Source organism: Schistocerca serialis, unplaced genomic scaffold (genome assembly GCF_023864345.2).
Source record: "Schistocerca serialis cubense isolate TAMUIC-IGC-003099 unplaced genomic scaffold, iqSchSeri2.2 HiC_scaffold_391, whole genome shotgun sequence".
NCBI classification, from domain to species: domain Eukaryota; kingdom Metazoa; phylum Arthropoda; class Insecta; order Orthoptera; family Acrididae; genus Schistocerca; species Schistocerca serialis.
In genome coordinates this window covers 1-26279 of record NW_026047967.1, presented here as the reverse complement: position 1 = coordinate 26279, position 26279 = coordinate 1, and the positions used below count along the sequence as shown (strand labels likewise).

Here is a 26279-nt window from a genome sequence, read left to right as displayed (position 1 = left end):
GTCAGATTGGCCGAGCGGTCTAAGGCGCCAGATTTAAGCTCTGGTTCCCGCAAGGGAGCGTGGGTTCGAACCCCACATCTGACAAAGCATTTTAAACATTCTGAAACTAACATACTCCCTTGATCTTACAGAACAAGTAAATTATGCAGGAACACGCCGCAGATTTTACTAGAGACGACAGTGACAGCCCGAGCGGTCGAAAAGAAATAGCGGAACATACTTTTCCTGCGTCGAGGTTTAGCTCTTCTCACGGACGTTTCCGTTGTTGTTGTGCTGTGGCTCTGGGTTCCAAGCGACAGCGAGAAAACCTCAACAGCAACGCATACGTGTTTAAATGAATCTTAAGGCCTTAATAAAGATAGATGAAACGGTGGTTCAGGTGCTGGAGTTCTGAAGCGGCCGTATTGCGTGGGCAGTATGCTCACTAAGTTAATGTGTCATGCTAACAACGGGAAGGCTATGGGTTACATCCCACCAAGGGATATTCCATATTGCTTCCCTAAAAGGCAGCGCGAGAGACTGCCAGGCAAATCCCAAGTGATCTGTACAAGGACTGAGATGTCCGCACGTCTGGAAACGTTCTCGCCGACTTGTGTGCCACGCTGACGACGCGGGTTCTCGTCCGATCACCGAAGTTAAGCAGCGTTTTTGCGTGCTTAGTACACGGCTCAGTGGCTAACTAGGAAGTCTGCGTGCTGTTGGAATCTTTTATTTTGCCTTTTCCCTTAGTTTTCGGTGTTGCTGCGCGGTAATGATACGGTCCAGCACGCTGACCCCTCTCTTGCCTCTCGGGACGCAAATTCGCGAACCTGCGGCCACAGTCAAATGAAAGGGTCCGTTGTGCGTTTGTCGAGTTGGTCTCTCCCAGTCGTTTCTAGCGCCCTTCCTCTACATATACGACCATTTGCAAGCGTCAGCTTTCGCGTCAGCCGAGCAAAGTCGAGACAAGTCGACACATGGGGACACACGATGCTGTGAATCGCAATCCGCACTAGCCTACGCGGAGCGGGACGAGGGGCGAAGGAAAACCATTCGTAACACGACAGTTCGGAAATTCGACGATCGCGAGCGTTGGAAACACTCTCCTGGGTAAAGAAGACAACTTCGGTGCGGTGTCCGGGTTTCGAACCCGGATCAGCTACTTGGGAAGCAACCATGCTGACCGACACAGCACCACCGCCTTCTGCTACGCGCTGCTTGCGCCGTGATGTGTCGCCTTCCCTCCTGGCGCCAGAGGCCGAAGGCAATCTCGCTGTAGGCGCTCAACGCCGAGTGGAAGGCGAGCACATGTGAACCCGTTTTCCTGGTGCTGCTAGGGCCATATACTGAAACTGAGCGCAGAACTAACTTTTACTGAAGAATCTGCCCTTTAATGCACATCAGGGCGAACACGAAATTTCTAATATGAAGTACTCACTGACGATCCAAAGACGTTTCAGTATGTACGCGTCGGTACCACCGGGGCAGTGCCTAAGTATTGTAAAGTGAAGGTCGACAGTTTGAGCCTCACGGGAAGTATTTCATTGGCTTCCCACGAGTGCGTGATGCACAGCGTGGCTGTTGCTAGGAAACGGCCTTATTTGCCGTTGGCCAATATCTAGTTTTCTTTGCATCAATGTGAAAATGTTCCTATTACTAAATACAGTTTTGCTAGTTACAGTTCAAACTAGAAACGACGGAAGAAAGCGGTCCAACGCGCCACATTGCTTCCCGAAAGGGAGGGTGCATTTTCTACGCCATGTCTGACATTGCGTCTTAAATTTTCTAAAACTGACATAATTCCATCCTACCGAAAAAAGAAACAGATTTCGCAGTGAGGTTCTTTGAGATATTGCTAGAGATGGAAGTCTCTGGAGCTCTTGCCTCGCACGTCAGATTGGCCGAGCGGTCTAAGGCGCCAGATTTAAGCTCTGGTTCCCGCAAGGGAGCGTGGGTTCGAACCCCACATCTGACAAAGCATTTTAAACATTCTGAAACTAACATACTCCCTTGATCTTACAGAACAAGTAAATTATGCAGGAACACGCCGCAGATTTTACTAGAGACGACAGTGACAGCCCGAGCGGTCGAAAAGAAATAGCGGAACATACTTTTCCTGCGTCGAGGTTTAGCTCTTCTCACGGACGTTTCCGTTGTTGTTGTGCTGTGGCTCTGGGTTCCAAGCGACAGCGAGAAAACCTCAACAGCAACGCATACGTGTTTAAATGAATCTTAAGGCCTTAATAAAGATAGATGAAACGGTGGTTCAGGTGCTGGAGTTCTGAAGCGGCCGTATTGCGTGGGCAGTATGCTCACTAAGTTAATGTGTCATGCTAACAACGGGAAGGCTATGGGTTACATCCCACCAAGGGATATTCCATATTGCTTCCCTAAAAGGCAGCGCGAGAGACTGCCAGGCAAATCCCAAGTGATCTGTACAAGGACTGAGATGTCCGCACGTCTGGAAACGTTCTCGCCGACTTGTGTGCCACGCTGACGACGCGGGTTCTCGTCCGATCACCGAAGTTAAGCAGCGTTTTTGCGTGCTTAGTACACGGCTCAGTGGCTAACTAGGAAGTCTGCGTGCTGTTGGAATCTTTTATTTTGCCTTTTCCCTTAGTTTTCGGTGTTGCTGCGCGGTAATGATACGGTCCAGCACGCTGACCCCTCTCTTGCCTCTCGGGACGCAAATTCGCGAACCTGCGGCCACAGTCAAATGAAAGGGTCCGTTGTGCGTTTGTCGAGTTGGTCTCTCCCAGTCGTTTCTAGCGCCCTTCCTCTACATATACGACCATTTGCAAGCGTCAGCTTTCGCGTCAGCCGAGCAAAGTCGAGACAAGTCGACACATGGGGACACACGATGCTGTGAATCGCAATCCGCACTAGCCTACGCGGAGCGGGACGAGGGGCGAAGGAAAACCATTCGTAACACGACAGTTCGGAAATTCGACGATCGCGAGCGTTGGAAACACTCTCCTGGGTAAAGAAGACAACTTCCGTGCGGTGTCCGGGTTTCGAACCCGGATCAGCTACTTGGGAAGCAACCATGCTGACCGACACAGCACCACCGCCTTCTGCTACGCGCTGCTTGCGCCGTGATGTGTCGCCTTCCCTCCTGGCGCCAGAGGCCGAAGGCAATCTCGCTGTAGGCGCTCAACGCCGAGTGGAAGGCGAGCACATGTGAACCCGTTTTCCTGGTGCTGCTAGGGCCATATACTGAAACTGAGCGCAGAACTAACTTTTACTGAAGAATCTGCCCTTTAATGCACATCAGGGCGAACACGAAATTTCTAATATGAAGTACTCACTGACGATCCAAAGACGTTTCAGTATGTACGCGTCGGTACCACCGGGGCAGTGCCTAATTATTGTAAAGTGAAGGTCGACAGTTTGAGCCTCACGGGAAGTATTTCATTGGCTTCCCACGAGTGCGTGATGCACAGCGTGGCTGTTGCTAGGAAACGGCCTTATTTGCCGTTGGCCAATATCTAGTTTTCTTTGCATCAATGTGAAAATGTTCCTATTACTAAATACAGTTTTGCTAGTTACAGTTCAAACTAGAAACGACGGAAGAAAGCGGTCCAACGCGCCACATTGCTTCCCGAAAGGGAGGGTGCATTTTCTACGCCATGTCTGACATTGCGTCTTAAATTTTCTAAAACTGACATAATTCCATCCTACCGAAAAAAGAAACAGATTTCGCAGTGAGGTTCTTTGAGATATTGCTAGAGATGGAAGTCTCTGGAGCTCTTGCCTCGCACGTCAGATTGGCCGAGCGGTCTAAGGCGCCAGATTTAAGCTCTGGTTCCCGCAAGGGAGCGTGGGTTCGAACCCCACATCTGACAAAGCATTTTAAACATTCTGAAACTAACATACTCCCTTGATCTTACAGAACAAGTAAATTATGCAGGAACACGCCGCAGATTTTACTAGAGACGACAGTGACAGCCCGAGCGGTCGAAAAGAAATAGCGGAACATACTTTTCCTGCGTCGAGGTTTAGCTCTTCTCACGGACGTTTCCGTTGTTGTTGTGCTGTGGCTCTGGGTTCCAAGCGACAGCGAGAAAACCTCAACAGCAACGCATACGTGTTTAAATGAATCTTAAGGCCTTAATAAAGATAGATGAAACGGTGGTTCAGGTGCTGGAGTTCTGAAGCGGCCGTATTGCGTGGGCAGTATGCTCACTAAGTTAATGTGTCATGCTAACAACGGGAAGGCTATGGGTTACATCCCACCAAGGGATATTCCATATTGCTTCCCTAAAAGGCAGCGCGAGAGACTGCCAGGCAAATCCCAAGTGATCTGTACAAGGACTGAGATGTCCGCACGTCTGGAAACGTTCTCGCCGACTTGTGTGCCACGCTGACGACGCGGGTTCTCGTCCGATCACCGAAGTTAAGCAGCGTTTTTGCGTGCTTAGTACACGGCTCAGTGGCTAACTAGGAAGTCTGCGTGCTGTTGGAATCTTTTATTTTGCCTTTTCCCTTAGTTTTCGGTGTTGCTGCGCGGTAATGATACGGTCCAGCACGCTGACCCCTCTCTTGCCTCTCGGGACGCAAATTCGCGAACCTGCGGCCACAGTCAAATGAAAGGGTCCGTTGTGCGTTTGTCGAGTTGGTCTCTCCCAGTCGTTTCTAGCGCCCTTCCTCTACATATACGACCATTTGCAAGCGTCAGCTTTCGCGTCAGCCGAGCAAAGTCGAGACAAGTCGACACATGGGGACACACGATGCTGTGAATCGCAATCCGCACTAGCCTACGCGGAGCGGGACGAGGGGCGAAGGAAAACCATTCGTAACACGACAGTTCGGAAATTCGACGATCGCGAGCGTTGGAAACACTCTCCTGGGTAAAGAAGACAACTTCGGTGCGGTGTCCGGGTTTCGAACCCGGATCAGCTACTTGGGAAGCAACCATGCTGACCGACACAGCACCACCGCCTTCTGCTACGCGCTGCTTGCGCCGTGATGTGTCGCCTTCCCTCCTGGCGCCAGAGGCCGAAGGCAATCTCGCTGTAGGCGCTCAACGCCGAGTGGAAGGCGAGCACATGTGAACCCGTTTTCCTGGTGCTGCTAGGGCCATATACTGAAACTGAGCGCAGAACTAACTTTTACTGAAGAATCTGCCCTTTAATGCACATCAGGGCGAACACGAAATTTCTAATATGAAGTACTCACTGACGATCCAAAGACGTTTCAGTATGTACGCGTCGGTACCACCGGGGCAGTGCCTAAGTATTGTAAAGTGAAGGTCGACAGTTTGAGCCTCACGGGAAGTATTTCATTGGCTTCCCACGAGTGCGTGATGCACAGCGTGGCTGTTGCTAGGAAACGGCCTTATTTGCCGTTGGCCAATATCTAGTTTTCTTTGCATCAATGTGAAAATGTTCCTATTACTAAATACAGTTTTGCTAGTTACAGTTCAAACTAGAAACGACGGAAGAAAGCGGTCCAACGCGCCACATTGCTTCCCGAAAGGGAGGGTGCATTTTCTACGCCATGTCTGACATTGCGTCTTAAATTTTCTAAAACTGACATAATTCCATCCTACCGAAAAAAGAAACAGATTTCGCAGTGAGGTTCTTTGAGATATTGCTAGAGATGGAAGTCTCTGGAGCTCTTGCCTCGCACGTCAGATTGGCCGAGCGGTCTAAGGCGCCAGATTTAAGCTCTGGTTCCCGCAAGGGAGCGTGGGTTCGAACCCCACATCTGACAAAGCATTTTAAACATTCTGAAACTAACATACTCCCTTGATCTTACAGAACAAGTAAATTATGCAGGAACACGCCGCAGATTTTACTAGAGACGACAGTGACAGCCCGAGCGGTCGAAAAGAAATAGCGGAACATACTTTTCCTGCGTCGAGGTTTAGCTCTTCTCACGGACGTTTCCGTTGTTGTTGTGCTGTGGCTCTGGGTTCCAAGCGACAGCGAGAAAACCTCAACAGCAACGCATACGTGTTTAAATGAATCTTAAGGCCTTAATAAAGATAGATGAAACGGTGGTTCAGGTGCTGGAGTTCTGAAGCGGCCGTATTGCGTGGGCAGTATGCTCACTAAGTTAATGTGTCATGCTAACAACGGGAAGGCTATGGGTTACATCCCACCAAGGGATATTCCATATTGCTTCCCTAAAAGGCAGCGCGAGAGACTGCCAGGCAAATCCCAAGTGATCTGTACAAGGACTGAGATGTCCGCACGTCTGGAAACGTTCTCGCCGACTTGTGTGCCACGCTGACGACGCGGGTTCTCGTCCGATCACCGAAGTTAAGCAGCGTTTTTGCGTGCTTAGTACACGGCTCAGTGGCTAACTAGGAAGTCTGCGTGCTGTTGGAATCTTTTATTTTGCCTTTTCCCTTAGTTTTCGGTGTTGCTGCGCGGTAATGATACGGTCCAGCACGCTGACCCCTCTCTTGCCTCTCGGGACGCAAATTCGCGAACCTGCGGCCACAGTCAAATGAAAGGGTCCGTTGTGCGTTTGTCGAGTTGGTCTCTCCCAGTCGTTTCTAGCGCCCTTCCTCTACATATACGACCATTTGCAAGCGTCAGCTTTCGCGTCAGCCGAGCAAAGTCGAGACAAGTCGACACATGGGGACACACGATGCTGTGAATCGCAATCCGCACTAGCCTACGCGGAGCGGGACGAGGGGCGAAGGAAAACCATTCGTAACACGACAGTTCGGAAATTCGACGATCGCGAGCGTTGGAAACACTCTCCTGGGTAAAGAAGACAACTTCGGTGCGGTGTCCGGGTTTCGAACCCGGATCAGCTACTTGGGAAGCAACCATGCTGACCGACACAGCACCACCGCCTTCTGCTACGCGCTGCTTGCGCCGTGATGTGTCGCCTTCCCTCCTGGCGCCAGAGGCCGAAGGCAATCTCGCTGTAGGCGCTCAACGCCGAGTGGAAGGCGAGCACATGTGAACCCGTTTTCCTGGTGCTGCTAGGGCCATATACTGAAACTGAGCGCAGAACTAACTTTTACTGAAGAATCTGCCCTTTAATGCACATCAGGGCGAACACGAAATTTCTAATATGAAGTACTCACTGACGATCCAAAGACGTTTCAGTATGTACGCGTCGGTACCACCGGGGCAGTGCCTAAGTATTGTAAAGTGAAGGTCGACAGTTTGAGCCTCACGGGAAGTATTTCATTGGCTTCCCACGAGTGCGTGATGCACAGCGTGGCTGTTGCTAGGAAACGGCCTTATTTGCCGTTGGCCAATATCTAGTTTTCTTTGCATCAATGTGAAAATGTTCCTATTACTAAATACAGTTTTGCTAGTTACAGTTCAAACTAGAAACGACGGAAGAAAGCGGTCCAACGCGCCACATTGCTTCCCGAAAGGGAGGGTGCATTTTCTACGCCATGTCTGACATTGCGTCTTAAATTTTCTAAAACTGACATAATTCCATCCTACCGAAAAAAGAAACAGATTTCGCAGTGAGGTTCTTTGAGATATTGCTAGAGATGGAAGTCTCTGGAGCTCTTGCCTCGCACGTCAGATTGGCCGAGCGGTCTAAGGCGCCAGATTTAAGCTCTGGTTCCCGCAAGGGAGCGTGGGTTCGAACCCCACATCTGACAAAGCATTTTAAACATTCTGAAACTAACATACTCCCTTGATCTTACAGAACAAGTAAATTATGCAGGAACACGCCGCAGATTTTACTAGAGACGACAGTGACAGCCCGAGCGGTCGAAAAGAAATAGCGGAACATACTTTTCCTGCGTCGAGGTTTAGCTCTTCTCACGGACGTTTCCGTTGTTGTTGTGCTGTGGCTCTGGGTTCCAAGCGACAGCGAGAAAACCTCAACAGCAACGCATACGTGTTTAAATGAATCTTAAGGCCTTAATAAAGATAGATGAAACGGTGGTTCAGGTGCTGGAGTTCTGAAGCGGCCGTATTGCGTGGGCAGTATGCTCACTAAGTTAATGTGTCATGCTAACAACGGGAAGGCTATGGGTTACATCCCACCAAGGGATATTCCATATTGCTTCCCTAAAAGGCAGCGCGAGAGACTGCCAGGCAAATCCCAAGTGATCTGTACAAGGACTGAGATGTCCGCACGTCTGGAAACGTTCTCGCCGACTTGTGTGCCACGCTGACGACGCGGGTTCTCGTCCGATCACCGAAGTTAAGCAGCGTTTTTGCGTGCTTAGTACACGGCTCAGTGGCTAACTAGGAAGTCTGCGTGCTGTTGGAATCTTTTATTTTGCCTTTTCCCTTAGTTTTCGGTGTTGCTGCGCGGTAATGATACGGTCCAGCACGCTGACCCCTCTCTTGCCTCTCGGGACGCAAATTCGCGAACCTGCGGCCACAGTCAAATGAAAGGGTCCGTTGTGCGTTTGTCGAGTTGGTCTCTCCCAGTCGTTTCTAGCGCCCTTCCTCTACATATACGACCATTTGCAAGCGTCAGCTTTCGCGTCAGCCGAGCAAAGTCGAGACAAGTCGACACATGGGGACACACGATGCTGTGAATCGCAATCCGCACTAGCCTACGCGGAGCGGGACGAGGGGCGAAGGAAAACCATTCGTAACACGACAGTTCGGAAATTCGACGATCGCGAGCGTTGGAAACACTCTCCTGGGTAAAGAAGACAACTTCCGTGCGGTGTCCGGGTTTCGAACCCGGATCAGCTACTTGGGAAGCAACCATGCTGACCGACACAGCACCACCGCCTTCTGCTACGCGCTGCTTGCGCCGTGATGTGTCGCCTTCCCTCCTGGCGCCAGAGGCCGAAGGCAATCTCGCTGTAGGCGCTCAACGCCGAGTGGAAGGCGAGCACATGTGAACCCGTTTTCCTGGTGCTGCTAGGGCCATATACTGAAACTGAGCGCAGAACTAACTTTTACTGAAGAATCTGCCCTTTAATGCACATCAGGGCGAACACGAAATTTCTAATATGAAGTACTCACTGACGATCCAAAGACGTTTCAGTATGTACGCGTCGGTACCACCGGGGCAGTGCCTAATTATTGTAAAGTGAAGGTCGACAGTTTGAGCCTCACGGGAAGTATTTCATTGGCTTCCCACGAGTGCGTGATGCACAGCGTGGCTGTTGCTAGGAAACGGCCTTATTTGCCGTTGGCCAATATCTAGTTTTCTTTGCATCAATGTGAAAATGTTCCTATTACTAAATACAGTTTTGCTAGTTACAGTTCAAACTAGAAACGACGGAAGAAAGCGGTCCAACGCGCCACATTGCTTCCCGAAAGGGAGGGTGCATTTTCTACGCCATGTCTGACATTGCGTCTTAAATTTTCTAAAACTGACATAATTCCATCCTACCGAAAAAAGAAACAGATTTCGCAGTGAGGTTCTTTGAGATATTGCTAGAGATGGAAGTCTCTGGAGCTCTTGCCTCGCACGTCAGATTGGCCGAGCGGTCTAAGGCGCCAGATTTAAGCTCTGGTTCCCGCAAGGGAGCGTGGGTTCGAACCCCACATCTGACAAAGCATTTTAAACATTCTGAAACTAACATACTCCCTTGATCTTACAGAACAAGTAAATTATGCAGGAACACGCCGCAGATTTTACTAGAGACGACAGTGACAGCCCGAGCGGTCGAAAAGAAATAGCGGAACATACTTTTCCTGCGTCGAGGTTTAGCTCTTCTCACGGACGTTTCCGTTGTTGTTGTGCTGTGGCTCTGGGTTCCAAGCGACAGCGAGAAAACCTCAACAGCAACGCATACGTGTTTAAATGAATCTTAAGGCCTTAATAAAGATAGATGAAACGGTGGTTCAGGTGCTGGAGTTCTGAAGCGGCCGTATTGCGTGGGCAGTATGCTCACTAAGTTAATGTGTCATGCTAACAACGGGAAGGCTATGGGTTACATCCCACCAAGGGATATTCCATATTGCTTCCCTAAAAGGCAGCGCGAGAGACTGCCAGGCAAATCCCAAGTGATCTGTACAAGGACTGAGATGTCCGCACGTCTGGAAACGTTCTCGCCGACTTGTGTGCCACGCTGACGACGCGGGTTCTCGTCCGATCACCGAAGTTAAGCAGCGTTTTTGCGTGCTTAGTACACGGCTCAGTGGCTAACTAGGAAGTCTGCGTGCTGTTGGAATCTTTTATTTTGCCTTTTCCCTTAGTTTTCGGTGTTGCTGCGCGGTAATGATACGGTCCAGCACGCTGACCCCTCTCTTGCCTCTCGGGACGCAAATTCGCGAACCTGCGGCCACAGTCAAATGAACGGGTCCGTTGTGCGTTTGTCGAGTTGGTCTCTCCCAGTCGTTTCTAGCGCCCTTCCTCTACATATACGACCATTTGCAAGCGTCAGCTTTCGCGTCAGCCGAGCAAAGTCGAGACAAGTCGACACATGGGGACACACGATGCTGTGAATCGCAATCCGCACTAGCCTACGCGGAGCGGGACGAGGGGCGAAGGAAAACCATTCGTAACACGACAGTTCGGAAATTCGACGATCGCGAGCGTTGGAAACACTCTCCTGGGTAAAGAAGACAACTTCGGTGCGGTGTCCGGGTTTCGAACCCGGATCAGCTACTTGGGAAGCAACCATGCTGACCGACACAGCACCACCGCCTTCTGCTACGCGCTGCTTGCGCCGTGATGTGTCGCCTTCCCTCCTGGCGCCAGAGGCCGAAGGCAATCTCGCTGTAGGCGCTCAACGCCGAGTGGAAGGCGAGCACATGTGAACCCGTTTTCCTGGTGCTGCTAGGGCCATATACTGAAACTGAGCGCAGAACTAACTTTTACTGAAGAATCTGCCCTTTAATGCACATCAGGGCGAACACGAAATTTCTAATATGAAGTACTCACTGACGATCCAAAGACGTTTCAGTATGTACGCGTCGGTACCACCGGGGCAGTGCCTAAGTATTGTAAAGTGAAGGTCGACAGTTTGAGCCTCACGGGAAGTATTTCATTGGCTTCCCACGAGTGCGTGATGCACAGCGTGGCTGTTGCTAGGAAACGGCCTTATTTGCCGTTGGCCAATATCTAGTTTTCTTTGCATCAATGTGAAAATGTTCCTATTACTAAATACAGTTTTGCTAGTTACAGTTCAAACTAGAAACGACGGAAGAAAGCGGTCCAACGCGCCACATTGCTTCCCGAAAGGGAGGGTGCATTTTCTACGCCATGTCTGACATTGCGTCTTAAATTTTCTAAAACTGACATAATTCCATCCTACCGAAAAAAGAAACAGATTTCGCAGTGAGGTTCTTTGAGATATTGCTAGAGATGGAAGTCTCTGGAGCTCTTGCCTCGCACGTCAGATTGGCCGAGCGGTCTAAGGCGCCAGATTTAAGCTCTGGTTCCCGCAAGGGAGCGTGGGTTCGAACCCCACATCTGACAAAGCATTTTAAACATTCTGAAACTAACATACTCCCTTGATCTTACAGAACAAGTAAATTATGCAGGAACACGCCGCAGATTTTACTAGAGACGACAGTGACAGCCCGAGCGGTCGAAAAGAAATAGCGGAACATACTTTTCCTGCGTCGAGGTTTAGCTCTTCTCACGGACGTTTCCGTTGTTGTTGTGCTGTGGCTCTGGGTTCCAAGCGACAGCGAGAAAACCTCAACAGCAACGCATACGTGTTTAAATGAATCTTAAGGCCTTAATAAAGATAGATGAAACGGTGGTTCAGGTGCTGGAGTTCTGAAGCGGCCGTATTGCGTGGGCAGTATGCTCACTAAGTTAATGTGTCATGCTAACAACGGGAAGGCTATGGGTTACATCCCACCAAGGGATATTCCATATTGCTTCCCTAAAAGGCAGCGCGAGAGACTGCCAGGCAAATCCCAAGTGATCTGTACAAGGACTGAGATGTCCGCACGTCTGGAAACGTTCTCGCCGACTTGTGTGCCACGCTGACGACGCGGGTTCTCGTCCGATCACCGAAGTTAAGCAGCGTTTTTGCGTGCTTAGTACACGGCTCAGTGGCTAACTAGGAAGTCTGCGTGCTGTTGGAATCTTTTATTTTGCCTTTTCCCTTAGTTTTCGGTGTTGCTGCGCGGTAATGATACGGTCCAGCACGCTGACCCCTCTCTTGCCTCTCGGGACGCAAATTCGCGAACCTGCGGCCACAGTCAAATGAAAGGGTCCGTTGTGCGTTTGTCGAGTTGGTCTCTCCCAGTCGTTTCTAGCGCCCTTCCTCTACATATACGACCATTTGCAAGCGTCAGCTTTCGCGTCAGCCGAGCAAAGTCGAGACAAGTCGACACATGGGGACACACGATGCTGTGAATCGCAATCCGCACTAGCCTACGCGGAGCGGGACGAGGGGCGAAGGAAAACCATTCGTAACACGACAGTTCGGAAATTCGACGATCGCGAGCGTTGGAAACACTCTCCTGGGTAAAGAAGACAACTTCCGTGCGGTGTCCGGGTTTCGAACCCGGATCAGCTACTTGGGAAGCAACCATGCTGACCGACACAGCACCACCGCCTTCTGCTACGCGCTGCTTGCGCCGTGATGTGTCGCCTTCCCTCCTGGCGCCAGAGGCCGAAGGCAATCTCGCTGTAGGCGCTCAACGCCGAGTGGAAGGCGAGCACATGTGAACCCGTTTTCCTGGTGCTGCTAGGGCCATATACTGAAACTGAGCGCAGAACTAACTTTTACTGAAGAATCTGCCCTTTAATGCACATCAGGGCGAACACGAAATTTCTAATATGAAGTACTCACTGACGATCCAAAGACGTTTCAGTATGTACGCGTCGGTACCACCGGGGCAGTGCCTAATTATTGTAAAGTGAAGGTCGACAGTTTGAGCCTCACGGGAAGTATTTCATTGGCTTCCCACGAGTGCGTGATGCACAGCGTGGCTGTTGCTAGGAAACGGCCTTATTTGCCGTTGGCCAATATCTAGTTTTCTTTGCATCAATGTGAAAATGTTCCTATTACTAAATACAGTTTTGCTAGTTACAGTTCAAACTAGAAACGACGGAAGAAAGCGGTCCAACGCGCCACATTGCTTCCCGAAAGGGAGGGTGCATTTTCTACGCCATGTCTGACATTGCGTCTTAAATTTTCTAAAACTGACATAATTCCATCCTACCGAAAAAAGAAACAGATTTCGCAGTGAGGTTCTTTGAGATATTGCTAGAGATGGAAGTCTCTGGAGCTCTTGCCTCGCACGTCAGATTGGCCGAGCGGTCTAAGGCGCCAGATTTAAGCTCTGGTTCCCGCAAGGGAGCGTGGGTTCGAACCCCACATCTGACAAAGCATTTTAAACATTCTGAAACTAACATACTCCCTTGATCTTACAGAACAAGTAAATTATGCAGGAACACGCCGCAGATTTTACTAGAGACGACAGTGACAGCCCGAGCGGTCGAAAAGAAATAGCGGAACATACTTTTCCTGCGTCGAGGTTTAGCTCTTCTCACGGACGTTTCCGTTGTTGTTGTGCTGTGGCTCTGGGTTCCAAGCGACAGCGAGAAAACCTCAACAGCAACGCATACGTGTTTAAATGAATCTTAAGGCCTTAATAAAGATAGATGAAACGGTGGTTCAGGTGCTGGAGTTCTGAAGCGGCCGTATTGCGTGGGCAGTATGCTCACTAAGTTAATGTGTCATGCTAACAACGGGAAGGCTATGGGTTACATCCCACCAAGGGATATTCCATATTGCTTCCCTAAAAGGCAGCGCGAGAGACTGCCAGGCAAATCCCAAGTGATCTGTACAAGGACTGAGATGTCCGCACGTCTGGAAACGTTCTCGCCGACTTGTGTGCCACGCTGACGACGCGGGTTCTCGTCCGATCACCGAAGTTAAGCAGCGTTTTTGCGTGCTTAGTACACGGCTCAGTGGCTAACTAGGAAGTCTGCGTGCTGTTGGAATCTTTTATTTTGCCTTTTCCCTTAGTTTTCGGTGTTGCTGCGCGGTAATGATACGGTCCAGCACGCTGACCCCTCTCTTGCCTCTCGGGACGCAAATTCGCGAACCTGCGGCCACAGTCAAATGAAAGGGTCCGTTGTGCGTTTGTCGAGTTGGTCTCTCCCAGTCGTTTCTAGCGCCCTTCCTCTACATATACGACCATTTGCAAGCGTCAGCTTTCGCGTCAGCCGAGCAAAGTCGAGACAAGTCGACACATGGGGACACACGATGCTGTGAATCGCAATCCGCACTAGCCTACGCGGAGCGGGACGAGGGGCGAAGGAAAACCATTCGTAACACGACAGTTCGGAAATTCGACGATCGCGAGCGTTGGAAACACTCTCCTGGGTAAAGAAGACAACTTCGGTGCGGTGTCCGGGTTTCGAACCCGGATCAGCTACTTGGGAAGCAACCATGCTGACCGACACAGCACCACCGCCTTCTGCTACGCGCTGCTTGCGCCGTGATGTGTCGCCTTCCCTCCTGGCGCCAGAGGCCGAAGGCAATCTCGCTGTAGGCGCTCAACGCCGAGTGGAAGGCGAGCACATGTGAACCCGTTTTCCTGGTGCTGCTAGGGCCATATACTGAAACTGAGCGCAGAACTAACTTTTACTGAAGAATCTGCCCTTTAATGCACATCAGGGCGAACACGAAATTTCTAATATGAAGTACTCACTGACGATCCAAAGACGTTTCAGTATGTACGCGTCGGTACCACCGGGGCAGTGCCTAAGTATTGTAAAGTGAAGGTCGACAGTTTGAGCCTCACGGGAAGTATTTCATTGGCTTCCCACGAGTGCGTGATGCACAGCGTGGCTGTTGCTAGGAAACGGCCTTATTTGCCGTTGGCCAATATCTAGTTTTCTTTGCATCAATGTGAAAATGTTCCTATTACTAAATACAGTTTTGCTAGTTACAGTTCAAACTAGAAACGACGGAAGAAAGCGGTCCAACGCGCCACATTGCTTCCCGAAAGGGAGGGTGCATTTTCTACGCCATGTCTGACATTGCGTCTTAAATTTTCTAAAACTGACATAATTCCATCCTACCGAAAAAAGAAACAGATTTCGCAGTGAGGTTCTTTGAGATATTGCTAGAGATGGAAGTCTCTGGAGCTCTTGCCTCGCACGTCAGATTGGCCGAGCGGTCTAAGGCGCCAGATTTAAGCTCTGGTTCCCGCAAGGGAGCGTGGGTTCGAACCCCACATCTGACAAAGCATTTTAAACATTCTGAAACTAACATACTCCCTTGATCTTACAGAACAAGTAAATTATGCAGGAACACGCCGCAGATTTTACTAGAGACGACAGTGACAGCCCGAGCGGTCGAAAAGAAATAGCGGAACATACTTTTCCTGCGTCGAGGTTTAGCTCTTCTCACGGACGTTTCCGTTGTTGTTGTGCTGTGGCTCTGGGTTCCAAGCGACAGCGAGAAAACCTCAACAGCAACGCATACGTGTTTAAATGAATCTTAAGGCCTTAATAAAGATAGATGAAACGGTGGTTCAGGTGCTGGAGTTCTGAAGCGGCCGTATTGCGTGGGCAGTATGCTCACTAAGTTAATGTGTCATGCTAACAACGGGAAGGCTATGGGTTACATCCCACCAAGGGATATTCCATATTGCTTCCCTAAAAGGCAGCGCGAGAGACTGCCAGGCAAATCCCAAGTGATCTGTACAAGGACTGAGATGTCCGCACGTCTGGAAACGTTCTCGCCGACTTGTGTGCCACGCTGACGACGCGGGTTCTCGTCCGATCACCGAAGTTAAGCAGCGTTTTTGCGTGCTTAGTACACGGCTCAGTGGCTAACTAGGAAGTCTGCGTGCTGTTGGAATCTTTTATTTTGCCTTTTCCCTTAGTTTTCGGTGTTGCTGCGCGGTAATGATACGGTCCAGCACGCTGACCCCTCTCTTGCCTCTCGGGACGCAAATTCGCGAACCTGCGGCCACAGTCAAATGAAAGGGTCCGTTGTGCGTTTGTCGAGTTGGTCTCTCCCAGTCGTTTCTAGCGCCCTTCCTCTACATATACGACCATTTGCAAGCGTCAGCTTTCGCGTCAGCCGAGCAAAGTCGAGACAAGTCGACACATGGGGACACACGATGCTGTGAATCGCAATCCGCACTAGCCTACGCGGAGCGGGACGAGGGGCGAAGGAAAACCATTCGTAACACGACAGTTCGGAAATTCGACGATCGCGAGCGTTGGAAACACTCTCCTGGGTAAAGAAGACAACTTCCGTGCGGTGTCCGGGTTTCGAACCCGGATCAGCTACTTGGGAAGCAACCATGCTGACCGACACAGCACCACCGCCTTCTGCTACGCGCTGCTTGCGCCGTGATGTGTCGCCTTCCCTCCTGGCGCCAGAGGCCGAAGGCAATCTCGCTGTAGGCGCTCAACGCCGAGTGGAAGGCGAGCACATGTGAACCCGTTTTCCTGGTGCTGCTAGGGCCATATACTGAAACTGAGCGCAGAACTAACTTTTACTGAAGAATCTGCCCTTTAATGCACATCAGGGCGAACACGAAATTTCTAATATGAAGTACTCACTGACGATCCAAAGACGTTTCAGTATGTACGCGTCGGTACCACCGGGGCAGTGCCTAAGTATTGTAAAGTGAAGGTCGACAGTTTGAGCCTCACGGGAAGTATTTCATTGGCTTCCCACGAGTGCGTGATGCACAGCGTGGCTGTTGCTAGGAAACGGCCTTATTTGCCGTTGGCCAATATCTAGTTTTCTTTGCATCAATGTGAAAATGTTCCTATTACTAAATACAGTTTTGCTAGTTACAGTTCAAACTAGAAACGACGGAAGAAAGCGGTCCAACGCGCCACATTGCTTCCCGAAAGGGAGGGTGCATTTTCTACGCCATGTCTGACATTGCGTCTTAAATTTTCTAAAACTGACATAATTCCATCCTACCGAAAAAAGAAACAGATTTCGCAGTGAGGTTCTTTGAGATATTGCTAGAGATGGAAGTCTCTGGAGCTCTTGCCTCGCACGTCAGATTGGCCGAGCGGTCTAAGGCGCCAGATTTAAGCTCTGGTTCCCGCAAGGGAGCGTGGGTTCGAACCCCACATCTGACAAAGCATTTTAAACATTCTGAAACTAACATACTCCCTTGATCTTACAGAACAAGTAAATTATGCAGGAACACGCCGCAGATTTTACTAGAGACGACAGTGACAGCCCGAGCGGTCGAAAAGAAATAGCGGAACATACTTTTCCTGCGTCGAGGTTTAGCTCTTCTCACGGACGTTTCCGTTGTTGTTGTGCTGTGGCTCTGGGTTCCAAGCGACAGCGAGAAAACCTCAACAGCAACGCATACGTGTTTAAATGAATCTTAAGGCCTTAATAAAGATAGATGAAACGGTGGTTCAGGTGCTGGAGTTCTGAAGCGGCCGTATTGCGTGGGCAGTATGCTCACTAAGTTAATGTGTCATGCTAACAACGGGAAGGCTATGGGTTACATCCCACCAAGGGATATTCCATATTGCTTCCCTAAAAGGCAGCGCGAGAGACTGCCAGGCAAATCCCAAGTGATCTGTACAAGGACTGAGATGTCCGCACGTCTGGAAACGTTCTCGCCGACTTGTGTGCCACGCTGACGACGCGGGTTCTCGTCCGATCACCGAAGTTAAGCAGCGTTTTTGCGTGCTTAGTACACGGCTCAGTGGCTAACTAGGAAGTCTGCGTGCTGTTGGAATCTTTTATTTTGCCTTTTCCCTTAGTTTTCGGTGTTGCTGCGCGGTAATGATACGGTCCAGCACGCTGACCCCTCTCTTGCCTCTCGGGACGCAAATTCGCGAACCTGCGGCCACAGTCAAATGAAAGGGTCCGTTGTGCGTTTGTCGAGTTGGTCTCTCCCAGTCGTTTCTAGCGCCCTTCCTCTACATATACGACCATTTGCAAGCGTCAGCTTTCGCGTCAGCCGAGCAAAGTCGAGACAAGTCGACACATGGGGACACACGATGCTGTGAATCGCAATCCGCACTAGCCTACGCGGAGCGGGACGAGGGGCGAAGGAAAACCATTCGTAACACGACAGTTCGGAAATTCGACGATCGCGAGCGTTGGAAACACTCTCCTGGGTAAAGAAGACAACTTCGGTGCGGTGTCCGGGTTTCGAACCCGGATCAGCTACTTGGGAAGCAACCATGCTGACCGACACAGCACCACCGCCTTCTGCTACGCGCTGCTTGCGCCGTGATGTGTCGCCTTCCCTCCTGGCGCCAGAGGCCGAAGGCAATCTCGCTGTAGGCGCTCAACGCCGAGTGGAAGGCGAGCACATGTGAACCCGTTTTCCTGGTGCTGCTAGGGCCATATACTGAAACTGAGCGCAGAACTAACTTTTACTGAAGAATCTGCCCTTTAATGCACATCAGGGCGAACACGAAATTTCTAATATGAAGTACTCACTGACGATCCAAAGACGTTTCAGTATGTACGCGTCGGTACCACCGGGGCAGTGCCTAAGTATTGTAAAGTGAAGGTCGACAGTTTGAGCCTCACGGGAAGTATTTCATTGGCTTCCCACGAGTGCGTGATGCACAGCGTGGCTGTTGCTAGGAAACGGCCTTATTTGCCGTTGGCCAATATCTAGTTTTCTTTGCATCAATGTGAAAATGTTCCTATTACTAAATACAGTTTTGCTAGTTACAGTTCAAACTAGAAACGACGGAAGAAAGCGGTCCAACGCGCCACATTGCTTCCCGAAAGGGAGGGTGCATTTTCTACGCCATGTCTGACATTGCGTCTTAAATTTTCTAAAACTGACATAATTCCATCCTACCGAAAAAAGAAACAGATTTCGCAGTGAGGTTCTTTGAGATATTGCTAGAGATGGAAGTCTCTGGAGCTCTTGCCTCGCACGTCAGATTGGCCGAGCGGTCTAAGGCGCCAGATTTAAGCTCTGGTTCCCGCAAGGGAGCGTGGGTTCGAACCCCACATCTGACAAAGCATTTTAAACATTCTGAAACTAACATACTCCCTTGATCTTACAGAACAAGTAAATTATGCAGGAACACGCCGCAGATTTTACTAGAGACGACAGTGACAGCCCGAGCGGTCGAAAAGAAATAGCGGAACATACTTTTCCTGCGTCGAGGTTTAGCTCTTCTCACGGACGTTTCCGTTGTTGTTGTGCTGTGGCTCTGGGTTCCAAGCGACAGCGAGAAAACCTCAACAGCAACGCATACGTGTTTAAATGAATCTTAAGGCCTTAATAAAGATAGATGAAACGGTGGTTCAGGTGCTGGAGTTCTGAAGCGGCCGTATTGCGTGGGCAGTATGCTCACTAAGTTAATGTGTCATGCTAACAACGGGAAGGCTATGGGTTACATCCCACCAAGGGATATTCCATATTGCTTCCCTAAAAGGCAGCGCGAGAGACTGCCAGGCAAATCCCAAGTGATCTGTACAAGGACTGAGATGTCCGCACGTCTGGAAACGTTCTCGCCGACTTGTGTGCCACGCTGACGACGCGGGTTCTCGTCCGATCACCGAAGTTAAGCAGCGTTTTTGCGTGCTTAGTACACGGCTCAGTGGCTAACTAGGAAGTCTGCGTGCTGTTGGAATCTTTTATTTTGCCTTTTCCCTTAGTTTTCGGTGTTGCTGCGCGGTAATGATACGGTCCAGCACGCTGACCCCTCTCTTGCCTCTCGGGACGCAAATTCGCGAACCTGCGGCCACAGTCAAATGAAAGGGTCCGTTGTGCGTTTGTCGAGTTGGTCTCTCCCAGTCGTTTCTAGCGCCCTTCCTCTACATATACGACCATTTGCAAGCGTCAGCTTTCGCGTCAGCCGAGCAAAGTCGAGACAAGTCGACACATGGGGACACACGATGCTGTGAATCGCAATCCGCACTAGCCTACGCGGAGCGGGACGAGGGGCGAAGGAAAACCATTCGTAACACGACAGTTCGGAAATTCGACGATCGCGAGCGTTGGAAACACTCTCCTGGGTAAAGAAGACAACTTCGGTGCGGTGTCCGGGTTTCGAACCCGGATCAGCTACTTGGGAAGCAACCATGCTGACCGACACAGCACCACCGCCTTCTGCTACGCGCTGCTTGCGCCGTGATGTGTCGCCTTCCCTCCTGGCGCCAGAGGCCGAAGGCAATCTCGCTGTAGGCGCTCAACGCCGAGTGGAAGGCGAGCACATGTGAACCCGTTTTCCTGGTGCTGCTAGGGCCATATACTGAAACTGAGCGCAGAACTAACTTTTACTGAAGAATCTGCCCTTTAATGCACATCAGGGCGAACACGAAATTTCTAATATGAAGTACTCACTGACGATCCAAAGACGTTTCAGTATGTACGCGTCGGTACCACCGGGGCAGTGCCTAAGTATTGTAAAGTGAAGGTCGACAGTTTGAGCCTCACGGGAAGTATTTCATTGGCTTCCCACGAGTGCGTGATGCACAGCGTGGCTGTTGCTAGGAAACGGCCTTATTTGCCGTTGGCCAATATCTAGTTTTCTTTGCATCAATGTGAAAATGTTCCTATTACTAAATACAGTTTTGCTAGTTACAGTTCAAACTAGAAACGACGGAAGAAAGCGGTCCAACGCGCCACATTGCTTCCCGAAAGGGAGGGTGCATTTTCTACGCCATGTCTGACATTGCGTCTTAAATTTTCTAAAACTGACATAATTCCATCCTACCGAAAAAAGAAACAGATTTCGCAGTGAGGTTCTTTGAGATATTGCTAGAGATGGAAGTCTCTGGAGCTCTTGCCTCGCACGTCAGATTGGCCGAGCGGTCTAAGGCGCCAGATTTAAGCTCTGGTTCCCGCAAGGGAGCGTGGGTTCGAACCCCACATCTGACAAAGCATTTTAAACATTCTGAAACTAACATACTCCCTTGATCTTACAGAACAAGTAAATTATGCAGGAACACGCCGCAGATTTTACTAGAGACGACAGTGACAGCCCGAGCGGTCGAAAAGAAATAGCGGAACATACTTTTCCTGCGTCGAGGTTTAGCTCTTCTCACGGACGTTTCCGTTGTTGTTGTGCTGTGGCTCTGGGTTCCAAGCGACAGCGAGAAAACCTCAACAGCAACGCATACGTGTTTAAATGAATCTTAAGGCCTTAATAAAGATAGATGAAACGGTGGTTCAGGTGCTGGAGTTCTGAAGCGGCCGTATTGCGTGGGCAGTATGCTCACTAAGTTAATGTGTCATGCTAACAACGGGAAGGCTATGGGTTACATCCCACCAAGGGATATTCCATATTGCTTCCCTAAAAGGCAGCGCGAGAGACTGCCAGGCAAATCCCAAGTGATCTGTACAAGGACTGAGATGTCCGCACGTCTGGAAACGTTCTCGCCGACTTGTGTGCCACGCTGACGACGCGGGTTCTCGTCCGATCACCGAAGTTAAGCAGCGTTTTTGCGTGCTTAGTACACGGCTCAGTGGCTAACTAGGAAGTCTGCGTGCTGTTGGAATCTTTTATTTTGCCTTTTCCCTTAGTTTTCGGTGTTGCTGCGCGGTAATGATACGGTCCAGCACGCTGACCCCTCTCTTGCCTCTCGGGACGCAAATTCGCGAACCTGCGGCCACAGTCAAATGAAAGGGTCCGTTGTGCGTTTGTCGAGTTGGTCTCTCCCAGTCGTTTCTAGCGCCCTTCCTCTACATATACGACCATTTGCAAGCGTCAGCTTTCGCGTCAGCCGAGCAAAGTCGAGACAAGTCGACACATGGGGACACACGATGCTGTGAATCGCAATCCGCACTAGCCTACGCGGAGCGGGACGAGGGGCGAAGGAAAACCATTCGTAACACGACAGTTCGGAAATTCGACGATCGCGAGCGTTGGAAACACTCTCCTGGGTAAAGAAGACAACTTCGGTGCGGTGTCCGGGTTTCGAACCCGGATCAGCTACTTGGGAAGCAACCATGCTGACCGACACAGCACCACCGCCTTCTGCTACGCGCTGCTTGCGCCGTGATGTGTCGCCTTCCCTCCTGGCGCCAGAGGCCGAAGGCAATCTCGCTGTAGGCGCTCAACGCCGAGTGGAAGGCGAGCACATGTGAACCCGTTTTCCTGGTGCTGCTAGGGCCATATACTGAAACTGAGCGCAGAACTAACTTTTACTGAAGAATCTGCCCTTTAATGCACATCAGGGCGAACACGAAATTTCTAATATGAAGTACTCACTGACGATCCAAAGACGTTTCAGTATGTACGCGTCGGTACCACCGGGGCAGTGCCTAAGTATTGTAAAGTGAAGGTCGACAGTTTGAGCCTCACGGGGAAGTATTTCATTGGCTTCCCACGAGTGCGTGATGCACAGCGTGGCTGTTGCTAGGAAACGGCCTTATTTGCCGTTGGCCAATATCTAGTTTTCTTTGCATCAATGTGAAAATGTTCCTATTACTAAATACAGTTTTGCTAGTTACAGTTCAAACTAGAAACGACGGAAGAAAGCGGTCCAACGCGCCACATTGCTTCCCGAAAGGGAGGGTGCATTTTCTACGCCATGTCTGACATTGCGTCTTAAATTTTCTAAAACTGACATAATTCCATCCTACCGAAAAAAGAAACAGATTTCGCAGTGAGGTTCTTTGAGATATTGCTAGAGATGGAAGTCTCTGGAGCTCTTGCCTCGCACGTCAGATTGGCCGAGCGGTCTAAGGCGCCAGATTTAAGCTCTGGTTCCCGCAAGGGAGCGTGGGTTCGAACCCCACATCTGACAAAGCATTTTAAACATTCTGAAACTAACATACTCCCTTGATCTTACAGAACAAGTAAATTATGCAGGAACACGCCGCAGATTTTACTAGAGACGACAGTGACAGCCCGAGCGGTCGAAAAGAAATAGCGGAACATACTTTTCCTGCGTCGAGGTTTAGCTCTTCTCACGGACGTTTCCGTTGTTGTTGTGCTGTGGCTCTGGGTTCCAAGCGACAGCGAGAAAACCTCAACAGCAACGCATACGTGTTTAAATGAATCTTAAGGCCTTAATAAAGATAGATGAAACGGTGGTTCAGGTGCTGGAGTTCTGAAGCGGCCGTATTGCGTGGGCAGTATGCTCACTAAGTTAATGTGTCATGCTAACAACGGGAAGGCTATGGGTTACATCCCACCAAGGGATATTCCATATTGCTTCCCTAAAAGGCAGCGCGAGAGACTGCCAGGCAAATCCCAAGTGATCTGTACAAGGACTGAGATGTCCGCACGTCTGGAAACGTTCTCGCCGACTTGTGTGCCACGCTGACGACGCGGGTTCTCGTCCGATCACCGAAGTTAAGCAGCGTTTTTGCGTGCTTAGTACACGGCTCAGTGGCTAACTAGGAAGTCTGCGTGCTGTTGGAATCTTTTATTTTGCCTTTTCCCTTAGTTTTCGGTGTTGCTGCGCGGTAATGATACGGTCCAGCACGCTGACCCCTCTCTTGCCTCTCGGGACGCAAATTCGCGAACCCTGCGGCCACAGTCAAATGAAAGGGTCCGTTGTGCGTTTGTCGAGTTGGTCTCTCCCAGTCGTTTCTAGCGCCCTTCCTCTACATATACGACCATTTGCAAGCGTCAGCTTTCGCGTCAGCCGAGCAAAGTCGAGACAAGTCGACACATGGGGACACACGATGCTGTGAATCGCAATCCGCACTAGCCTACGCGGAGCGGGACGAGGGGCGAAGGAAAACCATTCGTAACACGACAGTTCGGAAATTCGACGATCGCGAGCGTTGGAAACACTCTCCTGGGTAAAGAAGACAACTTCGGTGCGGTGTCCGGGTTTCGAACCCGGATCAGCTACTTGGGAAGCAACCATGCTGACCGACACAGCACCACCGCCTTCTGCTACGCGCTGCTTGCGCCGTGATGTGTCGCCTTCCCTCCTGGCGCCAGAGGCCGAAGGCAATCTCGCTGTAGGCGCTCAACGCCGAGTGGAAGGCGAGCACATGTGAACCCGTTTTCCTGGTGCTGCTAGGGCCATATACTGAAACTGAGCGCAGAACTAACTTTTACTGAAGAATCTGCCCTTTAATGCACATCAGGGCGAACACGAAATTTCTAATATGAAGTACTCACTGACGATCCAAAGACGTTTCAGTATGTACGCGTCGGTACCACCGGGGCAGTGCCTAAGTATTGTAAAGTGAAGGTCGACAGTTTGAGCCTCACGGGAAGTATTTCATTGGCTTCCCACGAGTGCGTGATGCACAGCGTGGCTGTTGCTAGGAAACGGCCTTATTTGCCGTTGGCCAATATCTAGTTTTCTTTGCATCAATGTGAAAATGTTCCTATTACTAAATACAGTTTTGCTAGTTACAGTTCAAACTAGAAACGACGGAAGAAAGCGGTCCAACGCGCCACATTGCTTCCCGAAAGGGAGGGTGCATTTTCTACGCCATGTCTGACATTGCGTCTTAAATTTTCTAAAACTGACATAATTCCATCCTACCGAAAAAAGAAACAGATTTCGCAGTGAGGTTCTTTGAGATATTGCTAGAGATGGAAGTCTCTGGAGCTCTTGCCTCGCACGTCAGATTGGCCGAGCGGTCTAAGGCGCCAGATTTAAGCTCTGGTTCCCGCAAGGGAGCGTGGGTTCGAACCCCACATCTGACAAAGCATTTTAAACATTCTGAAACTAACATACTCCCTTGATCTTACAGAACAAGTAAATTATGCAGGAACACGCCGCAGATTTTACTAGAGACGACAGTGACAGCCCGAGCGGTCGAAAAGAAATAGCGGAACATACTTTTCCTGCGTCGAGGTTTAGCTCTTCTCACGGACGTTTCCGTTGTTGTTGTGCTGTGGCTCTGGGTTCCAAGCGACAGCGAGAAAACCTCAACAGCAACGCATACGTGTTTAAATGAATCTTAAGGCCTTAATAAAGATAGATGAAACGGTGGTTCAGGTGCTGGAGTTCTGAAGCGGCCGTATTGCGTGGGCAGTATGCTCACTAAGTTAATGTGTCATGCTAACAACGGGAAGGCTATGGGTTACATCCCACCAAGGGATATTCCATATTGCTTCCCTAAAAGGCAGCGCGAGAGACTGCCAGGCAAATCCCAAGTGATCTGTACAAGGACTGAGATGTCCGCACGTCTGGAAACGTTCTCGCCGACTTGTGTGCCACGCTGACGACGCGGGTTCTCGTCCGATCACCGAAGTTAAGCAGCGTTTTTGCGTGCTTAGTACACGGCTCAGTGGCTAACTAGGAAGTCTGCGTGCTGTTGGAATCTTTTATTTTGCCTTTTCCCTTAGTTTTCGGTGTTGCTGCGCGGTAATGATACGGTCCAGCACGCTGACCCCTCTCTTGCCTCTCGGGACGCAAATTCGCGAACCTGCGGCCACAGTCAAATGAAAGGGTCCGTTGTGCGTTTGTCGAGTTGGTCTCTCCCAGTCGTTTCTAGCGCCCTTCCTCTACATATACGACCATTTGCAAGCGTCAGCTTTCGCGTCAGCCGAGCAAAGTCGAGACAAGTCGACACATGGGGACACACGATGCTGTGAATCGCAATCCGCACTAGCCTACGCGGAGCGGGACGAGGGGCGAAGGAAAACCATTCGTAACACGACAGTTCGGAAATTCGACGATCGCGAGCGTTGGAAACACTCTCCTGGGTAAAGAAGACAACTTCGGTGCGGTGTCCGGGTTTCGAACCCGGATCAGCTACTTGGGAAGCAACCATGCTGACCGACACAGCACCACCGCCTTCTGCTACGCGCTGCTTGCGCCGTGATGTGTCGCCTTCCCTCCTGGCGCCAGAGGCCGAAGGCAATCTCGCTGTAGGCGCTCAACGCCGAGTGGAAGGCGAGCACATGTGAACCCGTTTTCCTGGTGCTGCTAGGGCCATATACTGAAACTGAGCGCAGAACTAACTTTTACTGAAGAATCTGCCCTTTAATGCACATCAGGGCGAACACGAAATTTCTAATATGAAGTACTCACTGACGATCCAAAGACGTTTCAGTATGTACGCGTCGGTACCACCGGGGCAGTGCCTAAGTATTGTAAAGTGAAGGTCGACAGTTTGAGCCTCACGGGAAGTATTTCATTGGCTTCCCACGAGTGCGTGATGCACAGCGTGGCTGTTGCTAGGAAACGGCCTTATTTGCCGTTGGCCAATATCTAGTTTTCTTTGCATCAATGTGAAAATGTTCCTATTACTAAATACAGTTTTGCTAGTTACAGTTCAAACTAGAAACGACGGAAGAAAGCGGTCCAACGCGCCACATTGCTTCCGAAAGGGAGGGTGCATTTTCTACGCCATGTCTGACATTGCGTCTTAAATTTTCTAAAACTGACATAATTCCATCCTACCGAAAAAAGAAACAGATTTCGCAGTGAGGTTCTTTGAGATATTGCTAGAGATGGAAGTCTCTGGAGCTCTTGCCTCGCACGTCAGATTGGCCGAGCGGTCTAAGGCGCCAGATTTAAGCTCTGGTTCCCGCAAGGGAGCGTGGGTTCGAACCCCACATCTGACAAAGCATTTTAAAAC

The 26279-nt window shown here is 50.3% G+C and overlaps 15 non-coding genes across 15 annotated transcripts; all 15 read left to right on the top strand.

Moving 5' to 3' along the window:
• Positions 1–84, top strand: Trnal-uaa (transfer RNA leucine (anticodon UAA)). Its single transcript has one exon. It is a non-coding gene; the product is annotated as a tRNA-Leu (tRNA).
• Positions 85–1870: 1786 nt separating this feature from the next.
• Trnal-uaa (transfer RNA leucine (anticodon UAA)) lies at positions 1871–1954 on the top strand. The gene has a single exon. It is a non-coding gene; the product is annotated as a tRNA-Leu (tRNA).
• A 1786-nt stretch (positions 1955–3740) lies between these two features.
• Positions 3741–3824, top strand: Trnal-uaa (transfer RNA leucine (anticodon UAA)). The gene has a single exon. It is a non-coding gene; the product is annotated as a tRNA-Leu (tRNA).
• A 1786-nt stretch (positions 3825–5610) lies between these two features.
• Trnal-uaa (transfer RNA leucine (anticodon UAA)) lies at positions 5611–5694 on the top strand. Its single transcript has one exon. It is a non-coding gene; the product is annotated as a tRNA-Leu (tRNA).
• Positions 5695–7480: 1786 nt separating this feature from the next.
• Trnal-uaa (transfer RNA leucine (anticodon UAA)) lies at positions 7481–7564 on the top strand. Its single transcript has one exon. It is a non-coding gene; the product is annotated as a tRNA-Leu (tRNA).
• Positions 7565–9350: 1786 nt separating this feature from the next.
• On the top strand, positions 9351–9434 carry Trnal-uaa (transfer RNA leucine (anticodon UAA)). The gene has a single exon. It is a non-coding gene; the product is annotated as a tRNA-Leu (tRNA).
• Positions 9435–11220: 1786 nt separating this feature from the next.
• On the top strand, positions 11221–11304 carry Trnal-uaa (transfer RNA leucine (anticodon UAA)). Its single transcript has one exon. It is a non-coding gene; the product is annotated as a tRNA-Leu (tRNA).
• A 1786-nt stretch (positions 11305–13090) lies between these two features.
• Positions 13091–13174, top strand: Trnal-uaa (transfer RNA leucine (anticodon UAA)). Its single transcript has one exon. It is a non-coding gene; the product is annotated as a tRNA-Leu (tRNA).
• A 1786-nt stretch (positions 13175–14960) lies between these two features.
• On the top strand, positions 14961–15044 carry Trnal-uaa (transfer RNA leucine (anticodon UAA)). Its single transcript has one exon. It is a non-coding gene; the product is annotated as a tRNA-Leu (tRNA).
• A 1786-nt stretch (positions 15045–16830) lies between these two features.
• Trnal-uaa (transfer RNA leucine (anticodon UAA)) lies at positions 16831–16914 on the top strand. The gene has a single exon. It is a non-coding gene; the product is annotated as a tRNA-Leu (tRNA).
• Positions 16915–18700: 1786 nt separating this feature from the next.
• Trnal-uaa (transfer RNA leucine (anticodon UAA)) lies at positions 18701–18784 on the top strand. The gene has a single exon. It is a non-coding gene; the product is annotated as a tRNA-Leu (tRNA).
• A 1786-nt stretch (positions 18785–20570) lies between these two features.
• Positions 20571–20654, top strand: Trnal-uaa (transfer RNA leucine (anticodon UAA)). Its single transcript has one exon. It is a non-coding gene; the product is annotated as a tRNA-Leu (tRNA).
• A 1787-nt stretch (positions 20655–22441) lies between these two features.
• Trnal-uaa (transfer RNA leucine (anticodon UAA)) lies at positions 22442–22525 on the top strand. Its single transcript has one exon. It is a non-coding gene; the product is annotated as a tRNA-Leu (tRNA).
• A 1787-nt stretch (positions 22526–24312) lies between these two features.
• On the top strand, positions 24313–24396 carry Trnal-uaa (transfer RNA leucine (anticodon UAA)). The gene has a single exon. It is a non-coding gene; the product is annotated as a tRNA-Leu (tRNA).
• Positions 24397–26181: 1785 nt separating this feature from the next.
• Trnal-uaa (transfer RNA leucine (anticodon UAA)) lies at positions 26182–26265 on the top strand. The gene has a single exon. It is a non-coding gene; the product is annotated as a tRNA-Leu (tRNA).
• The last annotated feature ends 14 nt before the right edge of the window (positions 26266–26279 follow it).